At 43.6% G+C, this 22,543-nt stretch overlaps 1 pseudogene; it reads right to left on the minus strand.

Moving 5' to 3' along the window:
• Nucleotides 1-9,226: 9,226 nt before the first annotated feature.
• LOC123633967 lies at nt 9,227-10,529 on the minus strand (annotated as a pseudogene).
• Nucleotides 10,530-22,543: the final 12,014 nt, after the last annotated feature.

The raw sequence follows: 22,543 nt of genomic DNA on the forward strand, positions 1-22,543 counted from the left end.
GGACTATAGGCGCCCAGCCCAGTTATTTTTCTTTTATCAAGAGGGTTACAGTGGAATTTTTTGTACATCTCTCCTATTACACCTATACAAGAATTTCTTTAGGATACTTTAAAGGATAATGCCAGATTATTTTCCAAAGTGGTTGTATGAATTTCTACTGACTCTTGTAGAATAAGAATTCCTATTGCTGGGCACAGTGGCTCACATCTATAATCCTAGCACTTTGGGAGGCTAAGGCGGAAGGATCACTTGAGGCCAGGAATTCAAGACCAGCCTGGGCAATAGTGAGACCCCATTTTTATAAAAAATTTAAAAATTAGCTGGGTGTGGTGGTACACGCTTGTAGTCTCAGCTACTCGGGAGGCTGAGGGAGGCTGAGGCAGGATGATCACTCGAGGCCAGGAGTTTGAGGTTGTAGTGAGCTGTGCTGATGCCACTGGCCACTGCACTCTAGCCTGGACAACAGACGGAGACCCTGTCTCAGAAAACAAAACATTTCTATTGACTATGTCCTCTCCAGCCCTTGGTATCGTTAAGATATCTTAATTTCTGCCAGTCTAGTGAAGATAAGATGATAACTCAACATGGTCTTGATTTGCCTTTTTCTGATTATTAATGAAACCATCTTTCACATTTTTTAAGAGATCTTTGTATTTCCATTTTTCTGAAATGTCTCTTCATGTCTTTTGTCCATTTTTTTTATTGGATTGTCCAATGTTTTGCAGGGGTTCTTTAACTGTTCTTGCTACTAAATCAATATTGGTTACAGAAGCTTCTCAAATTATGATGGATTATATCCTGATTAACCCATAGTTAAGTTGAAAATGTCATAAGTCAAAAATGCATTGGCACACCTGAGCTAACATCATAGCTTGCATAGCTATGCAGAGCAAACATCATAGCTTAGCCTAGCCTATTTTAAACGTGCTCAGAACACTTACATTAGCCTATAATTGGGAAAAATCATCTAACAGAAAGTCTATTCTATAATAAAATGTTGAATATCTCATGTAATTTATTGAATTATGTGAAATGAATTACCAAAAGTGAACAACAATATTTGTGTGGGTCTTGAACTCCTGGCCTCAAGCGATCCTCCCATCTTGGCCTTGCAAAGTGCTAGGATTACAGGCATGAGCAAATCCATGCTCTAAAACATTGGATTATACTGTAGGTCACAAAGCAATGCCGATCATTTGCCAGCTTAGTGCAAGAACTGACAAGATGTAAGTGAAAACGTCATATTTTTTTCTGGGGGATAGAAATGCAGATTATTTTGGTTTTATGACTTTCAAAATGCAAAATGTCTTTTGTAGTACAGTAAAACATGTAAAAATAACTTCAATTCTTTGAACTCACCCCTTATTTTCTTTCACTATTAGCCTCTTCCTTCCTGTGCTTCCATTTCTAATGAGCAAAGACCTCATAATCTCTCATTTTAACCACCATCTTGCCAATAATTTGACTTCAAACCCAGCTAAATCCCAAGCATGGATTATTGGTCCTCAACTATCTACCTTTTCAACTTTTTCATCTGGACTTCTAAGGTTCAGAGAGATTAGGTAATTTGGCCAGGGACTTGTAGCTAATTAGGGGGCAGAACCAGGACGGAAATCCAGGCCTGTCTTACTGAAAGTTGAGCCACCGCTGAACAGAAGTTTGCCACTGCTCAGCAGCCCTCAGTGACCCTGGTCAGCCTTGCAGGTCAGTTCCCTGTAGCAGCTACTTCCTGCCTTCCTCCACTCCCCCACCACTCCCAGCAGGACACCTGACTTCTTCAGAGACGCGAGGCCAGGAGGCAGGAAGCTCTGGCTCCCCTTCCCTCCACCCATGACGCCCTCTCTCCCCAGCCTCTTCTGTCCTCCCAGTCCGCCCTGCTGGCCCTTTCCTCGCAGCGTGTATGCCGCAAGTCTGATCTACAAATAGCCCTACCTTAAGTAAGACTTTATACTTTACTATTTAAATATTGCTTATTTTACAGTAAACATCTATTTCCTTAATAAAAACAAAATATTATGGATTATTTACTGAAACAGAAATGCTCACGATACATGAAATGAACATGCATCCCTCAAAGTAGTCAAATTTTATTCAAATATGTGTGGGCGAGTTAAGGGACCATCACCTAAGGATGAACACTTGCCCCTGTCAGCTGGGTTTGTAGAAGAATTGTCTAAGGCTGGGCGCGGTGGCTCACGCCTGTAATCCTAGCACTCTGGGAGGCCGAGGCGGGTGGATCGCTCGAGGTCAGGAGTTCAAGACCAGCCTGAGCAAGAGTGAGACCCCGTCTCTACTAAAAATAGAAAGAAATTATCTGGCCAACTAAAATATATATAGAAAAAATTAGCCGGGCATGGTGGCGCATGCCTGTAGTCCCAGCTACTCGGGAGGCTGAGGCAGTAGGATCCCTTGAGCCCAGGAGTTTGAGGTTGCTGTGAGCTAGGCTGATGCCACCGCACTCACTCTATCCAGGGCAACAAAGTGACACTCTGTCTCAAAAAAAAAAAAAAGAATTGTCTATCCTTTGAACTTTTCTGTGCTAAGTGTTATGAAAAGAATATGTAACTATTTTTGGAATCAGAATGTTATCTTTAAAAAATAAAACAAAATTCCTTTTTTAGCCCCCTCCCTTTTCACACTCCAGCTACTCCAGAACAATCTGCTCTCCCAGCTCCACCTCCTCACCTTCTACTCACCCCTCAGCCCAGCACAGTAGCTCTTCCTCTACCCCCTGCCTCCCTGGGGAAACCTCTCTGGCCAAGGTCCATGTGACCTCTTTACGAAACCCTTATCTGGCTTGCCCTCTCCACAGCACTGCAAGCTGTCACCTTCTGGGGACACACTTCTCCTGGCTTCTGTGCCAGTCAATCTCTCCCAGCTACCTTTGACCCCTCTGTTTCAGCTTTCTTTTAGGGTTTCTCTTTTTTCTTTTCTTTTTTTCTTTTTCCTCCCTCCCTCCCTTTCTCTGTCTCTCTCTTTCTTTCTTGGTATGTAATAGTTGCATACATCTCTGCTGTTTTTTGAAGCGTTAGTTTTCTTTGGGGATGCGGCCTGAGCTTTCTTCCTCCTCACTCTGCACCCTCTTGCTTTCAACATTCGCAGCTTCTCACCCTCCAGGTCTCCAACATCTGGCATCTATCCCATCTACTGCCAATGACCCGTGCCTCTGTGCTTCCACCTGGCTCCCCTTCCAACATTTCAAACCTGTGGAACCATCCAGACAGACACGGGAATCTTCACGAGATGGCCTGCAGCACCCCAGCCCAAAGCTGGTCTCATCTTCTTTCCCCCACACCTGTGCCTTGTTTTGTTTTTGGTGTTTCCTAACGGGATGACTCATGTTTGGTTTTTCTCTCTTCCATTCTCACTGTCAAGCAGTGTTGAAGTTCTGCCCCTTTTACCTTCTTCAAATACCCTCACTTCACCCTCCCTCCCCACCCCACCTGCACACATCAGAGTGCAAGAAAAAATAGATCGTCTACCAAAGAAAGAAAGAAAAGAAGTCAGGCTGACAGCAGGCTTCTAGACAGCAATGCCAGACACAAAAACACAGTTGTATCTAAAATCTTAATTCAAAATAAATGTCAGCCTACAATTCTATTAGATTCCTCCATTTTCTTCAGGTTTACTCTGTTGTTTTTCTAACTTCCTAAACTGGACAATTAGCTCTTTGCTTTTTAGTATTGCTTCCCTTTTTGGGTCAAATTTCACATAAGTTTTTTATATCATATTTTCCGTCAGATTTAATTTTATACCCAATGTCATATTTTCTTTCTTTTTTTTTTTTTTCTGGAGACAGAATCTCGCCCTGTTGCCGGGGTTAGAGTGCTGTGGCGTCAAGCTCACAGCAACCTCAAACTTCTGGGCTTAAGCAATCCTCCTGCCTCAGCCTCCCGAGTAGCTGGGACTACAGGCATGCGCCACCATGCCCGGCTAATTTTTTTCTATATATATAATTTTAGCTGTCCAGATCATTTCTTTCTATTTTTAGTAGAGACGGGGTCTCGCTCTTGCTCAGGCTGGTCTCGCACTCTTGACCTTGAGCGATCCACCTGTCTCAGCCTCCCAGAGTGCTAGGATTGCAGGCGTGAGCCACTGCGCCTGGCCCCAATGTCATATTTTCACCAATACTTTTCTTCTTTTGACTTCTGATTTTCTCTCTGGAAGCTTTTAGAAGTTCTTGATATTTATTCAAAATTTCATGATGATGTAAACCTTGAGTCTTTGATTTAAAACTTTTAAAATTTTATTTAAATTTTATTTATTTTTTTTCAGAGACAGGGACTTGCTCTTTTACCCAGGCTAGAGTGCAATGTCATCATCGTTACTCACTGCAGCCTTGAACTCCTGGGCTCAAGCAATCCTCCTGCCTCAGCTTCCCTAGTAGTTGGGGTATAGGTGTGTACCACACCTGACTAATTTTTCCTGTTTTTTTAAGAAATGGCATCTCACTATGTTTTTTTGTTTTTTGTTTTTTTGAGACAGAGTCTCACTCTGTTGCCGAGGCTAGAGTGCCATGGCATCAGCCTAGCTCACAACAACCTCAAACTCCTGGGCTTAAGCAATCCTCCTGCCTTAGCCTCCCAAGTAGCTGGGACTACAGGCATGTGCCACCAGGCCCAGCTAATTTTTTCTATCTATATTTTTAGTTGTCCAGATAATTTCTTTCTATTTTCAGTAGAGACGGGGTCTCACTCTTGCTCAGGCTGGTCTTGAACTCCTGACCTCAAGTGGTCCTTCCGCCTCGGCCTCCCAGAGTGCTAGGATTACAGGCTGAGCCACTGTGCCTGGCCTCTATGTTTGTTTTTTAAATTTACCATGCTGGGCATTTAATGGGCCCTTTTAATTTGGAAATTCATTTCCTTCAGTTCAGGTAAATATTACTGAATTATTCATTTAATAACTTGCCCCTTCAGCTATTTATTTGTTCTGTCTTTCTAGAGCTCCTATTAGTCAGATATTCTATCTCCTGGATGGAATCTCTAATTTTCTTACATTTTATTTCTTATTTTCAATTTCTTTGTCTTTTTGTTCTACACTCCAGGATGTTTCCTTAACTTTATCTTAGAATCCTTTTATTAAGTTTGTTACTTCTGTTTCCATACTTTTAATATCCAAGAAGTCTTTATTATTTTTTTAATGTTCCTTTTAAAAATAGCATCTTTGGCTGAGCGCAGTGGCTCATGCCTGTAATCCTAACACTCTGGGAGGCCGAGGCGGGTGGATCGTTTGAGCTCAGGAGTTTGAGACCAGCCTGAGCAAGAGCGATAAAAATAAAATAAATAAATAAATAAAAATAGCATCTTGTTCTTTTTTTTTTTTTTTTTTTTTTTTGAGACAGAGTCTTACTCTGTTGCCCAGGCTAGAGTGCCATGGCGTCAGCCTAGCTCATGGCAACCTCAAACTCCTGGGGCTCAAGCAATCCTTCTGTCTCAGCCTCCCAAGTGGCTGAGACTACAGGCATGCGCCACCATGCCCAGCTAATTTTTTTCTATATATTTTTAGTTGTTCAGCTAATTTCTTTCTATTTTTATTAGAGATGGGGGGTCTTGCTCTTGCTCAGGCTGATCTCGAACTCCTGACCTCAAGCAATCCTCCTGCCTCGGCCTCCCGGAGTGCTAGGAGCATCTTGCTCTTATATCATGACTGTAATATCTTCTCTGAGGATATTATTGCAATTTTGGGGGCATTTTCTTCTGGTTCCTTCCCTATCTGATACCCTCTGGGCTCTTTTTCTTTTGGCTACTGTCTTTTATGTTTGAGGCTGCTTTCCCCTCTCTGGTGCTCCTTAGCTGCCTGTCCCTAGTGACGAGAGACCCCCAAAGAGCTGATTGGAAACCCTGGAGCGTGCAGAGACTGTCAGCTGCTGGCCTCCCTGGGGGTCGTGAGGGAGGGACCAGCCTTTGAGCTGCCATAAGCTTTTCCTCCTGAGCCGGTTATTATCCCCAAAAGGGAATTTTCCAATCCCCTCCCTCTGCTTTCAGAGGACTAAGGACCTTTAATTTTTTGAGTTGTTATGGGTTCTAAGACTCTGATTATTTTGTTCCTTTTTGGCTCTTCCCTGCCCACATCGTGGGTCGAATGGGAAATCCTCAAATTTCAGTCCATTACCTCACACATCTGGCTTTCCATTTTTCTGATTACACTTCTCATGTACACGAGTCTTCTCTCTGTGTCCTTGTGCTTTTGTGCTTTTTTACTTCTTTACTCTCATTTTAATGTGGTTTCTGGGGGGAACGGGAGTAAATATGTGTGCTCAGTTCACCGCATTTAACCAGAAGCTCCCTACTTCCTTCAGTTAGTTACTTCACTCCTCTAACTCATATGGTACTTGTGAAAGTTAAAGGTGGTTGAGAGAGATTTTTCCTGTTGTCATGGAGTTTGAACTGAGTCTTCAAGGAGAGAAGTGCACACAGGTGCCCCCACATTGCAGAGAAAGACTTTACTGGCCAGACGAAAGAGCACAACTGCTCCTGCCATGACAGCCTCCGTCACCACCGAAAGCCTATGTGAGATTTCAAATTTGACTTGGGAGTAAAAAATCATGGCGATAGGCTGGATGTGTGGCTCACGCCTGCAATCCCAGCGCTTTGGGAGGCCAAGGTGGGAGGATCATTGAGGCCAGGAGTTCGAGACCAGCCTGGGCAACATAGTAAGACCTTGTTTCTACAAAAATAAGTTATCTAGTGTGGTGGCATGCACACGTAGTCCTAGCTACTTGAGAGGCTGAGGTGGGAGGACTGCCCTGGACAACAGAGCAAGATCCTGTCTCTGAAAAGAGAAAAAATAAAAAACCACAGTAGAGTTGTTGGTCTGTTCTGGAGTGCTTCGTTATTTCCCCTCCCTCAATCCTTGGGAGATGAGGGGAAGTCACAGCCCATGGCAGGAGAGTACCGAGAGACTGGGAGGGCCTGCAAGAAACAGAGGTGGGCATCACAGTCCTTGGCTGGATGTTTTCTGGGTGGCAGAATTATTGTCCCAGTGTTGTCAAAGAACAAAAGCAAAGCACTGAGAGTTCTGGAAGAGCTTGACATGAATTTACTGGTATTTGGGAGATGTATAGAAACAAGTGTCTGCTGGCAGCGTGGGGAATGGGTCATGGGGGAGATTGGCTGGGCCTAGACTGGGATGGTGGTGCTGGGGTAGCCTGCACTCCTGCACCTGGCGTGGTAAGGGTGAGAATTTCCCATAGACCAAGAGGACAGCATGGAAAGTATCCAAGCTTGAGCGATCTGGGTGGAACTCTGCCCAAGAGGGGTATCTGCAGGGCAAGAAGGCCCCAGTGGTAAGATGCTATGGAGCAAAAGCTTAGGGTACAATGCAAGAGGTCGGCTGGGGAGTGCACTGCAAACACCAGAGAACTGGGCAGTGTACAGGTGCCTGGGGGTCCCCTAAGGACCCCCAAGAGAAAGCCATTTAGGTACCTGTCTCATAGAAGGCTCTAAGAGCTCAGATATGTAAGACTTTGCTCTTCTCCTTTCTCCCACCATTCCAATCCTGGAGAAGCCAGAGGGAGGATGAGAGAAGAGCAAAGAACAGGCTCTCTCCACTTTGCCCTTGCAGGTCTCTGTGCTGCGGGTCCAGCTGTGCTGGGGGAGGGGAAGCTTGCAATAGGATAATAGATTGAAGCTTCAAAATGGACTGTTCAAGACTTGTCATCCAAGAACATGACCAGAAAGCTACGGGCCTACTTGAGAAATGCATTCCAGGGATGGGGAAGGCTGCTGACAGAGCAGGGCTGGAGGCAGTGGTTGGGAGGGAAGGCAAGAAAGGCCTGTTCCTCTTTGTACCTATTGTGTTCAGACAGCTCGATAAACCAGCTATGACCTAAAGTGCTAGGATTCATTCAACAGTCTTCACTGTATACCTACTCTGTGCCAGATTCTATGTAGGTTGCAGAAGATAAAAATGATGAGCAAAACTGAAGGATTCCTACCCCCATAGACAATCAGTGAGGAAGACCTACTGCCTAAGGTAGGAAATGCATTTGGCTGCTAATAATGGAGACCAAAATAACAGTGGCTTAAATCAGATTCAAGTTTTATTTTTCTCTCATGTAAAAAAATCTCCATAGGTAGGTAGTTCATAAGCTGCTCCATCATCACTGGGGCCCAGGCTCCTTCTGTCTTTCTCTTCCCCATCCTTAGCCTGTGGTTTTCATTCTCAAGATTACCTCATGGTCCACAGTGCCTGTTGGAGCTCCAGCTATCACATCTGCCTTCCAGCTGGGAATCAGAAGGAATGGGGAAAGGGCAGAAAAGAATCCATATCAGCCTTTTGTTCTCTTTTAAAAAACTTTCTTGGAAGTCTTGCCCAACAACTTTTGTTTTCACTTCATTGGCCAGAATTTTGTCACATGGCCACTCTTAGCTGCAAGAGTGATGTGTTACACAGCATTAGCTCACCAGAACAACAATGTGTATCAAATCTGGGAGAATAAGGATGACATATGCTGACAGAGGAGGAAGTTGCTTGGTTAGTCTATCTGGCTTCCCCTAGGTCTGCCCACTGGGATAAACTCCCCTGTTCTCCATGGCCCTGGCTCTGCACTCAGAGAGGTTGTTCTTTGTCCCTTATCACTCACGGCCCATCTGAGGAGGCTCAGGTGGTTAACACGCTCCTTAAAGGCTCCACAGCTTTGGCAGCCACTTCTAGAGGGATGCGTTTGGGATCCAAGATATTAGTCATAGGCTGTTGTGGGCCAGGTGTGGGTTTTTTATTAGCTAGTTTGTTTTGGTAATGTGGTTCCTGAAATAATTAGTAGACTTCCAGTCAATTGTTAAGCATGAGTTACTGTAGCCAAAGATCTTACATATCATATTAAGCCTAAAAACTCTTATATTTTGATTGTTGTACCATCCTGCCAACTCTCTGATTAATGGTAGCTTGAAATGGGAGACAACACCGTTAATCTGATCTTTGCTCGTAGTCTTGCGCTACTGTCAGTCGCAGAACTCTTAACAGAAGGTGCTTGGAGAAGGTTTGGGGCCACAGTGTTATCTCCTGCTATTTAGCTGCTATTAAGCAGCTACCGTTCTTAACTTCTCCAGCGGGTTAGAGAAGCAGTTGTTTTTCCAAGCCAGCAGTCTCTGTGTAATGAGACCCTCAGCCAACTTTTCTATTCCTGCTTTTTTTGTGTATGGGCTCCTAAGTACATTCTTTACTAGAGTATTATTACCACTTCTTTTTTTAATATAAAATACCTTTAACTTGTACATATATTGCATTATTTAAATAACTTTTCCACAGATGGTAGGAATGTCACTTCAAACTCCTGATCAGAGAATCTGCTTACAGATGCTCGAGCATTTTTTCGGATTTGGAGTCTCTTTTCTGCAGACATAGAAAGAATATGAGCCACAGTCTCAGCATGGCCTTCTTCACTCTCAGCTAGAAATCCAGTTACGTCTCTTTCATGAGGAACAGCGATGTCAAGCTTCGGGCCCCCTGAATTGTGAGCGAGGATGACTGTGCCAGCTGCCAAACGCTCCTGAACTCCTACCCCAAACTGGTCACTCCACATGGCATGCAGACCAACTGTTTCTTCAGACAAGTAATCCTTTAATTCATCAAATGGGATGTTTATTTTAAATTCCACATCTTCTTCAACTCCTAAGTCCTCAGACAGCCTTCCCAGTTGGTTTACCCTGAGTTTATCTTTGTTACGACAACGTGCAATGAGGACAAGTTTAAGAGAAGGGGATGACTCAGTCACCTTCTTATTCAGCAATTTAGCAAAGGCTCTGATCTGCAAAGGATGATTCTTTTCAGGCCTAAATTGGCCAACAGAAACCAGTAAATTGTCCTGGGGTCAACTTTTTCTCATGTAAGGGAATGTCCAGAAATGTCTGCACATCACAAGGTGGATAAACAATGTTAGAGCGACACCCAGCCTTCCACAGTGAGAGAATATATGGTTTAGTGTCCAAGAAGAATTGACCATGACCACGTTACTGCAAGAACCAACAAGTCCATAAATAAAAGCAAATAAATAGTAGTAGATGGGCTTTACTTGCTGAGTAACGGATTGCTGGTAATGAAGGCTGCATTATTAAATCCAACATTTTGATTCTTCACTACGGAGAGCATGTCAGTGCTGATAGTGGCCAAATGAACATAGCTTCCAACTCAGCAACTCCCTGTGTACTTACAGAGGAAGTGTGAAAGTGAATCCCGTTGAATTGTTATAAGGAGCACACTGCGTCAGAGCTTCCGAGCCGAGAAAAGTGTGTCCTAGACTTTGGCCCAGCAGTATGAAGTGAGGATAGAGTGAATGTTCTATAAGGTAGCATTTCCTTAAGAAAACAAACTGCACTCGGTGAGTTAATCTGATGTTAAATCTTCTGAAAGCACCTTCTAGTATCTGTTGACCCCTGAAGTTATCGTCGCTGGTATAAACAACATAAACTGCTTCAGGATACCTACTTTTTCTGCAGGGCTCTTAAGGCACACCATAAAACTCTTTCTCCGCCTCCATCAGCACTGCCGTATGGATGAAAACATGCAATCGCCATTTCATTTTTCCCATTTTTGCTAGTTGACATTGACTTTTCCTTTCTCTGTAGCAGCAGTCTGATTCCCCAAAGGACAGTGATCAAACATACACATAAAGTTCAACATACAATTAGCCCAGGGAAGAATAACGAATAAAAAACCCTCAACAACTCATACAAGCACCAACCACTTTTGGGGGCCGCCAACTTTTGCTGAACCCCGAACTCTTCATTTCTTTGTGTTTACTGACTAGCTCGAGCCTGATTGATGTGTCTCATGTAGGACTTTGCTAAAAGCAGCATGAAGGAGCCAGCACATGTACTCCAGCCTGTGCAACAGAGCAAAACCCTGCCTTAAAAAAAAATTATTATGGATACATAATAGTTCTATATATTTATAGACTTCATTCTTGATTTACTCTTTTGCTTTGCTAAGCCAAAGATTCTAGTTTTCTTTAAGGGGGTTATCCTAGCTCATCAGCCAAATACCATGATGGGTTTATTGGCTTGTTGCAGTGAATATCACATATCAAAGGTACTGAAAGGCATCTTGCCAAACAAAGGAAGAGATAGGTACACTATAGGATTTGCAAGGGGGGAGCTTGGGTGAATGAAGCAGTGTTCTAATACTGTGGTCCCCACCCCTGGGCCATGGATCAGGACCAGCCTGTGGCCTGTTAGGAGCCGGGCTGCACAGCAGAGGGTGAGCAGGGGGGCAAGCGAGTGAAGCTTCGTCTGTGTTTATAGCCGCTCCCCATTGCTGGCATCACAACCTGAGCTCCACCTCCTGTCAGATCAGCAGCGGCATTAGACTCTCATAGGAGCTCAAACCCTACTGTGAACTGCACCTGCGAGGAATCTAGGTTGCACACTCCTTATGAGAATCTAATGCCAGATGATCTAAGGTGGAGCTGAGGCAGTGATGCTAGTGCTGGGGAGCAGCTGCATATACAGATTATCCTTAGCAGAGAGGTTTGACTGCACAAAGACCATAATAAATCAATTGCTTGTAGACTCATATCAAAACCCTATCGCTGAGTGACAAGTGACAATTAAGCTGTATCTGGTGGCAGGCTTTATAGTGGCAAGTGAGTTGATGTACTTCAATTATATAACTGCATCTTGGTGACAGGCTGTAAGTCAGTATCCAACACTTCTTTCAGCCCATGTGTGGCCCGCCCATTATTGTACTTACCACTTCTGTCTGCGCCTCTTTCCCGCACTGCGTGCTTGTCTCAGTCACAGTGTTGGTAAGCCCACAAGCTAAGGCTAGCAAAAATGAGTAAAGAGTAAATGTCGCTGGAGAGCTTCTTTGAAAAGGGGGAAAGACCCAATGATGGGACAGCAGAAGACTCTAAGACTGCCAACAAAATGAAAGCTGCATTTAAAAGAAGATACCAAGAGTATTTTCAATTATGGGTTCATTGCAACAGGTGATTCACATTCTCCAAGCCCACTTTGTATAACATGTGGCCACTGGCTACCCACTGAAGCCACGAAACCTTCAAAACTGCTTCGCCACATGGAGATCAAGCACCCTGCATTAAAAGACAAGCCTTTGGAATTTTTCAAAAGAAAAAAACATGAACATGAAGAACAGAAGCAGTTATTGAAGGCTACCACTTCATCAGATGAGTCTGCACTGAGAGCCTCACTCTTAGTGACTAACCACATTACTAAAGCTAAGAGGCCCTTTACTGTTGGTGGAGAATTGATCCTGCCTGCTGCCGAGGACATTTGCCGTGAACTTTTAGGAGAGGCTGCAGTTCAAAAGGTGGCACGTATTCCTCTTTTGGCTAGCACCATAACTAAACACGTTGATGAAACAGCACAGGATATTGAGGCACAATTGTTAGAGAGGATTATCAGTCACCATGGTACACAATCCAGGTTGACGAGTCTACCAATGTTGACAACAAAGCAACAATGCTTTTTTTTTTAATTTTTTTTTTAATTTTTAGTAGAGACTGGGTCTCGCTCTTGCTCAGGCGGGTCTCAAACTCCTGACCTCAAGCGATCCTCCCGCCTTGGCCTCCCCGAGTGCTAGGATTACAGTCATGAGCCACTGTGCCCAGCCACAATGCTTGTTTTTGTGAGATATGTTTTCAGGAGGATGTGCATGGGGATGTGTTATGTGCACTTTTGTTGCCGACCAACACCACAGCTAGAGAACTATTCAAGTCTTTGAATGATTACGTACCAAGAAAACTAAATTGGTCATTTCGTGTATATGCACAGATAGAGCGATTGCCACGACTGGACAGCTTTCTGGTTTCACTACTTGGGTCAAGGAGGTCGCTTCTGAATGTGAGTCTACGCACTGTGTTATCCATAGAGAAATGCTGGTAGCTGAAAAATGTCACCTGAACTAAACAATGTTTTGCAGGATGTGATTAAAATTATCAACCACACTAAAGTACCTGCCCTTGACTCACGTCTGCTCACACACACAGCTCTGTGAGGAGATGGACGCAGAGCACACATCTTTACTTACACACAGAAGTGAGCTGGATTTCTAAAGGTGGATCACTGGCCAGAGTTTTTGAGTTACAAGAGCTGCTCCAAAGATTTCTTTTAGAAAACAGTCACTACTGGCAGCACATTTCAGTGACACAGAATGGGTCGCAAAACTTATTTGTGTGACATATTCAACTTGCTCAAGGAACTCAACCTGTCACTTCAGGGGAGAATGACAACTGTGTTCAAGTCAGCAGATAAAGTGGCTGCATTCAAAGCCAAACTGAAGTTATGGGGGTGACATTGGGATTTTTGACATGTTTCAAACATTAGCAGAGATTTTGAAAGAGACTGACCCAGGGCCTTCTTTCTCCCACGTGGTACACGATCACCTATCTCAGATTTCAAAAGAGTTTGACCATTACTTCCCAACCACAAGAGACCCCCCAAATGGGAAGGAATGGATCTGCCCATTTTTGAATAAGCCAAGTGAATCGACTTTGTCTGTGCTAGAAGAAGATCAACTGCTTGAGATCACAAACGACAGTAGCCTTAAAAGTAGGTTTGAGACCACTTCAAATCTCCATATGTTCTGGATTAAAGTCAAGGCGGAATATCCTGAGATTGCCACAAAAGCACTGAAAAGCCTGCTTCCATTTGCAACATCCTATCTTTGTGAAGCAGGGTTTTCTGCAGTGACAGCAACCAACACGAGATCACACAGTAGACTGGACATAAGCAACACACTTCGGGTGTCACTGTCTCCCATCACCCCCAGATAGGACCATCTAGTTGCAGGAAAACAAGCTCAGGGCTTCTACTGACTCTGCATTATGGTGAGTTGTATAATTATTTCATCATGTATTACAATGTAATAATAATAATAGAAATAAAGTGTGCAATAAATGTAATGTGCTTGAATCATCCCGAAGTACATCCTCCACCCCAGTCATGGAAAAATTGTCTTCCATGAAACCAGTCCCTGGTGCCAAAAAGGTTCATAGTAAATAGGAATCTTTGTAAACAGTTAATATCGGGTCTGGACTGCAAAGTAAACATTGATGGAATACTGTGTCCAGAAACCCCCTAGCTGAAGCTCTGCACCTGGTTTGTGAAGCAAGGCTGCTTCTCTGATTCAAGGCAACTTGGATCCTCAGGCGAAAGTGGAATATTCATTCTTACTGATATGATTTCAAACAGCAATGTTTCTTATAGCCTATGGTTTCAGAGAACAAAGTTTCTCGGTGAGTAAGAAAGGAGTAGTCACAAAAGGGGGTCCTCTGCACTTTACTGCTGCATACCTTAGGAGAAATATTGCTTCCTGTGAACTTTGCAGCTGGCACTATCTGTGTTTGTTACTCCAGCTTGACAAATGGCAGAGCGGAATGTTACTTTCTTGGTCACAGCTAAGCTTACTTTCTCAGAGTGTATGGGAGACAGTATCTTTGAACCCTGATGGGGAGCTGTTAACTGAAAGATTTTCTCTAGGATGATCTGGCCAGGTCTTTTCCTTGGGGAAACTTCAAGGTCTTTATCTTTAGATCAGATTCTCCAAAGCAAACATATTCCAGTCGCCTACTTGGAGAGTATAGTTCTGATTGCTAGTGGTCTGGGTACTGAGTTGGGGAACACGGCTAAGGTTCTCAGCATTTAGGATGTAAATGTTTTTTTAGTCCTCCTGTTTTTAGAATAATATTCCTGCCTTCTCTGGCGCATAAACCTCAAGTTTTCTGCCAAGGTGGAGGAGGGGCAGTCACAGAGCTGCACGGACTGGAGAGGGAAATACAACCCTCCCTAAACAGATTTTCAAATAATTCTACTTTTCATCCCACTTGTATCATCCCCTTCTAGACATATCTGGCATTATTGACTCCTGATCATGATAGGGTTCTGTAGGATAACCAGCTTGTTTTCCAGCTTTGCCCACTGACTTAGAATTCTATTTTCTTTGGTCTACCCAGTTAACACATCCAGTATGTGCTTTCTAGCTTCTAAGATTTCACTGTTGTTGTCTCTTCCATTCTCTTTGCTTTTGTGAGTTTGTGTCTTTTTAAAACTCCCTTATTGTCATTTCAGTAGATTTCAGGAAGGAGCAAAAACAAATGAGGATATACAATGCACTATCTTTACCCAAAAGCCCATCTTGCTTTTTAATCACATAAATTAGATATTATCATTAGTGTCTCATACATGCTGTGTTGATTTAGCTTTACCCACAAGTTTGCTAATTTTTTTCTCACCAATTCTTCCTTCTTAGACCTTCCTTCTGGGATAATTTTTATTCTTCTAGAAGTAAATCCTATAGTTCTTTTAGTGAAGATATGTTGGTAGTAAACTTTCTCAGCTTTTGCTTGTGTGAAAATGTTCTTATTTCACCCTCATACATAAAGATATTAGATAGACTTCTGAATTGGTGAATGTGTTCTCCCAGCACTCTGAAGATACCACTCCACTGTTGGCCTTTCACTGTTGTTGTACAGAAGTCAGATATCCATCTAATTGCCATTTCTTTGTAAAAGTCTTTTTTTCTCTGCAGCTTATTGTAATATCTTCTGTTTGTTTTTGATATTCTATGCTTTCAGTATAAAGAGTCTAGGTGAAGATTTATTTTCATATTTCATGCTTGGGATTTCTTGGGATTCCTGAATCTAAGGATTAGTATCTCATTAACTTCAGAACACCATTAGCCATTAACTCTTCTTTCTTTCTTTCTTTCTTTTTTTTTTTTTTTTGAGACAGAGTCTCGCTGTGTTGCCCAGGCCAGAGTGAGTGCCGTGGCGTCAGCCTAGCTCACAGCAACCTCAAACTCCTGGGCTTAAGCGATCCTCCTGCCTCAGCCTGCCCAGTAGCTGGGACTACAGGCATGTGCCACCATGCCCGGCTAATTTTTTTTCTGTATATATTTTAGTTGGCCAGATAATTTCTTTCTATTTTTTGGTAGAGACGGGGTCTCGCTCTTGCTCAGGCTGGTCTCGAACTCCTGAGCTCAAACGATCCACTCGCCTCGGCCTCCCAGAGTGTTAGGATTACAGGCGTGAGCCACCGCGCCCGGCCTTTTTTTTTTTTTTTTTGAGACAGAGTCTCACTCTGTTGTCCGGGCTAGAGTGCTGTGTAGTGTCAGCCTAGCTCACAGCAACCTCAAACTCCTGGGCTCAAGTGATCCTCCTGCTTCAGCCTCCCGAGTAGCTGGGACTACACGCATGCACCACCATGCCCGGCTAATTTTTTCTATATATATTTTTAGTTGTCCATATAATTTCTTTGTATTTTTAGTAGAGACGGGGTCTCGCTCTTGCTCAAGCTGGTCTTAAACTCCTGAGCTCAAACGATCCACCCGCCTCGGCCTCCCAGAGTGCTCTTCTTTTTTCTTTTGAACTGATGTCAAACTTACATAAAAGATGCAAGTATAGTCCAAAGGACTTATTTTTTCCTGAATCATCCAAAGGGAAGTTGCCAACTTAATGCTCATTATCTCTGAATACTTTAGTGTGCATTTCCTATAAAAAAAGGACATTCTCTTACATAACTACAAAACAACCACACAAATCAGAAAACTAACACTGTTATATTACTATGATATGATCCTCAGACTATTAGTTTCACCAAATAGCCTGAAAATGGCCTTTATAGCAAAGAAAAAAAAAACATTTAGAATCTCACATTGCATTTGCATTTAGTTGTTATATCTTTTTTTTTTTTTCCAAGACAGAGTCTTGTTCTATCGCCCTGGGTAGAGTGCAATAGTGTCATCATAGCTCACTGCAACCTCCAACTCCCGGGCTCAAGTGATCCTCCTGCCTCAGCCTCCCAAGTAGCTGGGACTACAGGTGTGTGCCACCATGCCTGGCTAATTTTTCTATTTTTTGTAGAGATGAGGTCTTGCTCTTGCTCAGGTCTTGAACTCCTGACCTCAAGTGATCATTTGGTCTCATCCTCCCAAAGTGCTAAGATTACAGGCATAAGCCACCTCACCTGGCCTTAGTTGTATCTTTCTAAATGTCTTTGACCAAGAAAACTTCCTAATCTTTCCTTGATTTTTATGACCTTGACACTTCAGAATATTACTGGCCAGTTATTTATTTTTTTTAAGAGAAGGGGTCTCACTCTGTGCCCCAGGCTGGAGTGCAGTGGCATGATCATAGCTCACTCACTGCAGGCTTCAACTCCTGAGTGATCTTCCCACCTCAGCCTCCGAGTAGCCGAGACTACAGGCATGTGCCACCATGACCAGCTAATTTTTTTCTTTTGTCAGTTTTTTAGTGATGTAGTCTCCCTATGTTGCCCATGCTGGTCTTGAACTTACGGCCTCAAGTGATCCTCCCATCCTCCTGCCTCAGCCTTTGGATTCTCTGGGATTACAGATGTGAGTCACTGCACCTGGCTTCCCAGTTATTTTATCATTATTATTATTTTTTAACCTAAGAGGATCTTGTTCAGTAAAGCCCAGTTTTTCGTTTTTTCTTTTTTTCTTTTTTGAGACAGAGTCTTGCTTTGTTGTCCGGGCTTAGAGTGAGTGCCGTGGCATCAGCCTAGCTCACAGCAACCTCAAACTCCTGGGCTTAAGCGATCCTTCTGCCTCAGCCTCCCGAGTAGCTGGGACTACAGGCATGCACCACCATGCCTGGCTAATTTTTTCTATATATATGTTTAGTTGGCCAGATAATTTCTTTCTATTTTTAGTAGAGACAGGGTCTCGTTCTTGCTCAGGCTGGTCTCGAACTCCTGACCTTGAGCAATCCACCTGCCCCGGCCTCCCAGAGTGCTAGGATTATAGGCGTGAGCCACCGCGCTGGGCCCAAGCCCAGTTATTTTTAATCGTCCGTTAATCTGGGTTTGTCTGATGTTTCCTCATGTATGGATTCAGGTTATGCCTCTTTGGCAGGGATGTCACAAAATGATGCTGTGTTACTTTCATTGTATTGTATCAGATGGCACACAGTTTTAATTTGCCCCATTTTTTCATAATAATAAGGGAGGTTTTATCTGTCAGGGTACAGATAAAAAAATATCGGCCCTCATTTGATAATTGCTAGAGCTGGCTGATGATTACCTGGGGGTTCATTATGCTTTTTCGTTTACTTTTGTATGTGTTTGAAAAATTTCAGAATATCAAAGTATGTTTTAAAATCTGAAGAAAGATATTTAAAATATTTTATCTAGTGAATAAAGGCACTCTGGTACCAGGTGGGATTTCAGTGATATTCCATTTCTTATATTGCTGGGAAAGAATGATTTTTTTTTTTTTTTGGAAACAGAGTCTTTGTTGCCTGGGCTAGAGTAGGTGGCGTCAGCCTAGCTCACAGCAACCTCAAACTCCTGGGCTCATGTGATCCTCCTGCCTCAGCCTCCTGAGCAGCTGGGACTACAGGCCTACACCACCACGCCTGGCTGATTTTTTTCTATTTTTAGTAGAGACGGGTCTCACTCTTGTTCAGGGTGGTTTCGAACTCCTGACCTCAAGTGATCCTCCCACCTCGGCCTCTCAGAGTGCTAGGATTACAGGCATGAGCCACCATGCCCAGCCAAGAATGATGTTAACATTAAAAAAAAAAAATACATAGTCCATGCTCAGCCCATGGGCCCACAAGAATGATGTTGACATTAAAAAAAAAAAAAATACAAAGTCCATGCTCAGCCCATGGGCCCATAGTTTGCCGTCTTTGTCCTAGAAAGTGGAAGAATATGGTTCCTAAGGACCTCCATCCACTACACAGGAGTAAACTGTCTGCAAGTTTCATTTCTTTTCAGGTTACAAAGCAGTCACGTCCATTATCTTGGCAGGTCTTACAGTTCTGGAAGGCAGGCAGGGTAGGTGTTATTCCCATTTTCCAAATGAGAAAACTGATGTGTGGAGAGATTAAACTACTTGCTCAGTTTCGTATTTATTTATTTATTCACTTATGCACTCACTCATTTAACAAATATTTATTTTGTGTCTGCTCTGGGCCAAGCTCTGAGGTAGCTTCAGGTGGTACAAAGATGGATGAGACTGGCCTTAGGAATGCCACAGTCTAGTGGGACAAGACAAAGAGCTGAACATGAATCATATCATCATGACAGGCGCAGTAGTAGAGCTACGTATGCAAGATAGCGCTGGCACAGCTTTGCAAGAAGAGGAGTGTCCCAGGCAGACAAGGAAAGGGGAAGTGAACTGATGTTGACAGAACTGTAGTGCAAAGGCATCAAATAGTGTGGCGTGTTTAGGGACCTGCCACGCAGTCTGTACAGGGTGCTGGCAGGGAGCGTATGAGGCTAAATAGAGTGTTTAGTATGACATGCCAAGTAGTTTGGCCTTGATTGTGCAGCCATTTGGAGGGAATTAAGGGTTTTAAACATCTAAATATCATTAATTTTGTTTTATAGAAAAAAAATCTCAGAGTGGAACAAGGGTGAGGAATCTGTTGTGAACAGCCAGACCAGATATGGTGGTGGCTGGAACAAGGGTTGCAATCTTGGGCCTGGGGTTGGATTTTGGAGGTAGAATTGACAGGCCTTGGCACTGATCGGTCATCACAGACGATAAGGGAGAGGGACGGGTAAAAGATGACACCGGGTTTCTGCGTGTGGGTTAGTGGTGGTGACTTTCCCTGAGATGTAAGTTCAACAACAAGAGAACGTTTGGTAGAAAGCAGTGAATTTGGCTCTCACGGTGGGGCTGGGAAGTGTCTGTAGCATTTCTGGGTGGCACATGGAGCTCAGGTAGGAGGTCTGAGCAAGTGACACCCAAGCAATGTTGTTAGGCCAAGGTGAGAGATGTTTGTGGGTGATGTCCCCCAGGGAGAGGGTGTGGATTGAGGAGGGAATGCTGGGGTCAGGGCTGTGGGGACTTCCAGTTCTGAAGAGTGAGTCTCCCCGGGTGGGAGTGTAGTGGGGAGGAGGAGGCTGAGGGGCTTTGAGGCTGGACTCTGCAGACTCATGTATTAGTGCTCTCTGAGGCTCACTTTTCCCTTAGGTGGCAGGTTTATCTACAACAAACCACAGGCAAGCTCTTCCCTTCTTTGTCACCATAATCCCACCTACCTTCTAACAAGGTACCTGCTAGGGAAATAAGAAACTTAAGCTTTAGGTAACAATCTATGCCACAAACAGCACTGGGGACAGGCCAGATGAGTTGTATACAGTTGTATGCACAACTGTGAGGGTTTGATTGGCCAGGCTTCAGTGCACAAGACAAAATCCAGTCCAGGTATTTCAAGTAGAAAGGAATTTAAGTTACTGATTTCAGTGCTTCTAAAGCTATCAGAAGGGCTGTAGAGGGGGCTCTGGTCTGGGCTCCCCACAGAACATGGCAGAACGAGTCTGTCAGGGAGGCTGCTGTCCTTGCTGTGATCAGGAGGTTGGGAGGGTGTCAGGAGGTTACGGGGCTCAAGAACACAGCACTACCCCACGGCAGATCAGTGGGGAAAGGATGGCCTTTTCAATAAATGGTGACTATCCCTATGGAGAAAAAATGAACTTTGATCCCTAACCTCACACAATATGCAAATGTTAATTCAGGATAAATCATAAACCCAAATGTGAAAGGTAAAACAAATAAGCCTTACAGAAAAAAGGGAAATGGAAAACAACTTCTTGACCTTAAACAGGACACAAAAAGCACCAACCATAAAAGAAAGATTGCTCAACTGGATTTTATTAAAATGAGGAGGCTCTAAAAAACATTAAGAGGTTTTTGGATGAACTTTGAAAACATTTGTATGTAAGTGAAAGAAGCCAGACACAAAAGATCACATATTGAGGGACTGCGTTTATATGAAATATCCAGATGGAAAATCCATAGAGGTAGAACACAGAGCGGTGGTTGCCAGGGGTGGGGGAGCAATTGCTAAATGGATGTAGGGTTTCCTTTCGGGGTGATGAAGATGTTTTGGAACTAGAAAGATGTGGAGGAGATACACATTATGAATGTGCTAAATGCCACTCAATCATTCACTTTAAAATATTCATTTCATGTTACATGAATTTCACCTCAATTTTAAAAAAGTAAGGACTTAATGTTCATCAAAAAGCAGCACTAAGAGAGTGGGAAGGCAAGTCACAGACTGTAAGGAAATACCTGCAGTTAACATACTTGACACAGGACTTGGATTCAGAGTGTATTTATACATAAAACCAGCACAGGCCAGGCAAGGTGGCTCATGCCTATAATCCTAGCATTTTGGGAGGTCGAGGCCAGAGGATCACTTGAGGCCAGGAGTTCAAAACCAGATTGAGCACAAGTGAGACCCCATCTCTAAAAAAATAGAAAAATTAGGCCAGGCACAGTGGCTCATGCCTGTAATCCTAGCACTCTGGGAGGCTGAGGTGGGAGGATCGCTTGAGGTCAGAAGTTCAAGAGCAGCCTGAGCAAGGAGTGAGACCCCGTCTCTACTAAAAATAGAAAGAAATTATCTGGACAACTAAAAGTATATATAGAAAAAATTAGCCAGGCATGGTGGCACATGCCTGTAGTCCCAGCCACTCAGGAGACTGAGGCAGAAGCATTGCTTATGCCTAGGTGTTTAAGGTTGCTGTGAGCTAGGCTGACACCACAGCACTCTAGCCCAGGCAACAGAGTGAGACTCTGTCTCACCAAAAAAAAAAAAATTATATACTGTATGATTCCATTTATTTGAAGTGCAAGAACAGTAAATCAATAGTGATAGAAGCAGAATAGTGGTAACTATTGCCTGGGAAAGTGTAAGAGGAACCTTTGGAGAGCTAGAAATGCACACGTAGACACACACAAGTGCATGCAGCAGTACCTTCTGTTTCCAGCATCCACCACCTTTCTTTGTTGTAGTTGTCTCCTGCCTCACCCCACTGTCAGCCTCTCCTATACTATTCCTGTCCTAATTCCTGACGATGTCAATATCTATGTCAATGAGCCTTCCAGCCCCTGGCCTCTCAGTCCCCGTCTCCTCTCCTCATGCATTCCTCTCTCCTGAGTGTCTATTTCTTACCTTTTCTCTCCTCAAACTCCTAGCTTATCCATCATCCTCACTCCAAGATCATCCTAGAGGATGATCTTGAACCACTGAGACAACAGAAGTAACAAGAGAGACACTCCACAGCGCCCTCGCCACACGTGCACGCACTCTGCCTTTTCTCTGGTTATTATGCATGAACTGTCCCTAGCCCTATGTAAGGCACCCCCTCTTTTTGTGAATTAGACCCCATTGCTCACATTTTGTAAGGACACAGCTTCAGGAACTTTTCTTTATCTCTCTGTTGCAACATCAGTTTTTTCTCTCTACGGGTCTTTCCCACCAGTGTACCAACACCACAATTTCTTCATCTTGAAACAGTCCTTTCTTGATTGCTCTTTTCCCTCCAGTTACCACCCCGTTTCTCTCTTTCACTCCTTTTAAAGAGTTATCTGTAGTCACTGTCTCCTTTTTCTTTTTTCCTCCTCTGTTGTTTTGAACCCATTCCATGCAAGACTTTGTCCCCTCCAATCCACCAAATCTGCCTTATCACGATCACCAGTGACCTCCATTTTGCTTTACTCCATTGGTCAATTCTCAGGCTTCATCCTACTTGATATTTTAGTAGAATCTGTTTACCACTTTTTCCTCCTCCTCCTGCAAACCCTTTATTTGGCTTCAAGGTCA

Source organism: Lemur catta, chromosome 3, assembly GCF_020740605.2.
Source record: "Lemur catta isolate mLemCat1 chromosome 3, mLemCat1.pri, whole genome shotgun sequence".
Classification (NCBI taxonomy): Eukaryota; Metazoa; Chordata; class Mammalia; order Primates; family Lemuridae; genus Lemur; species Lemur catta.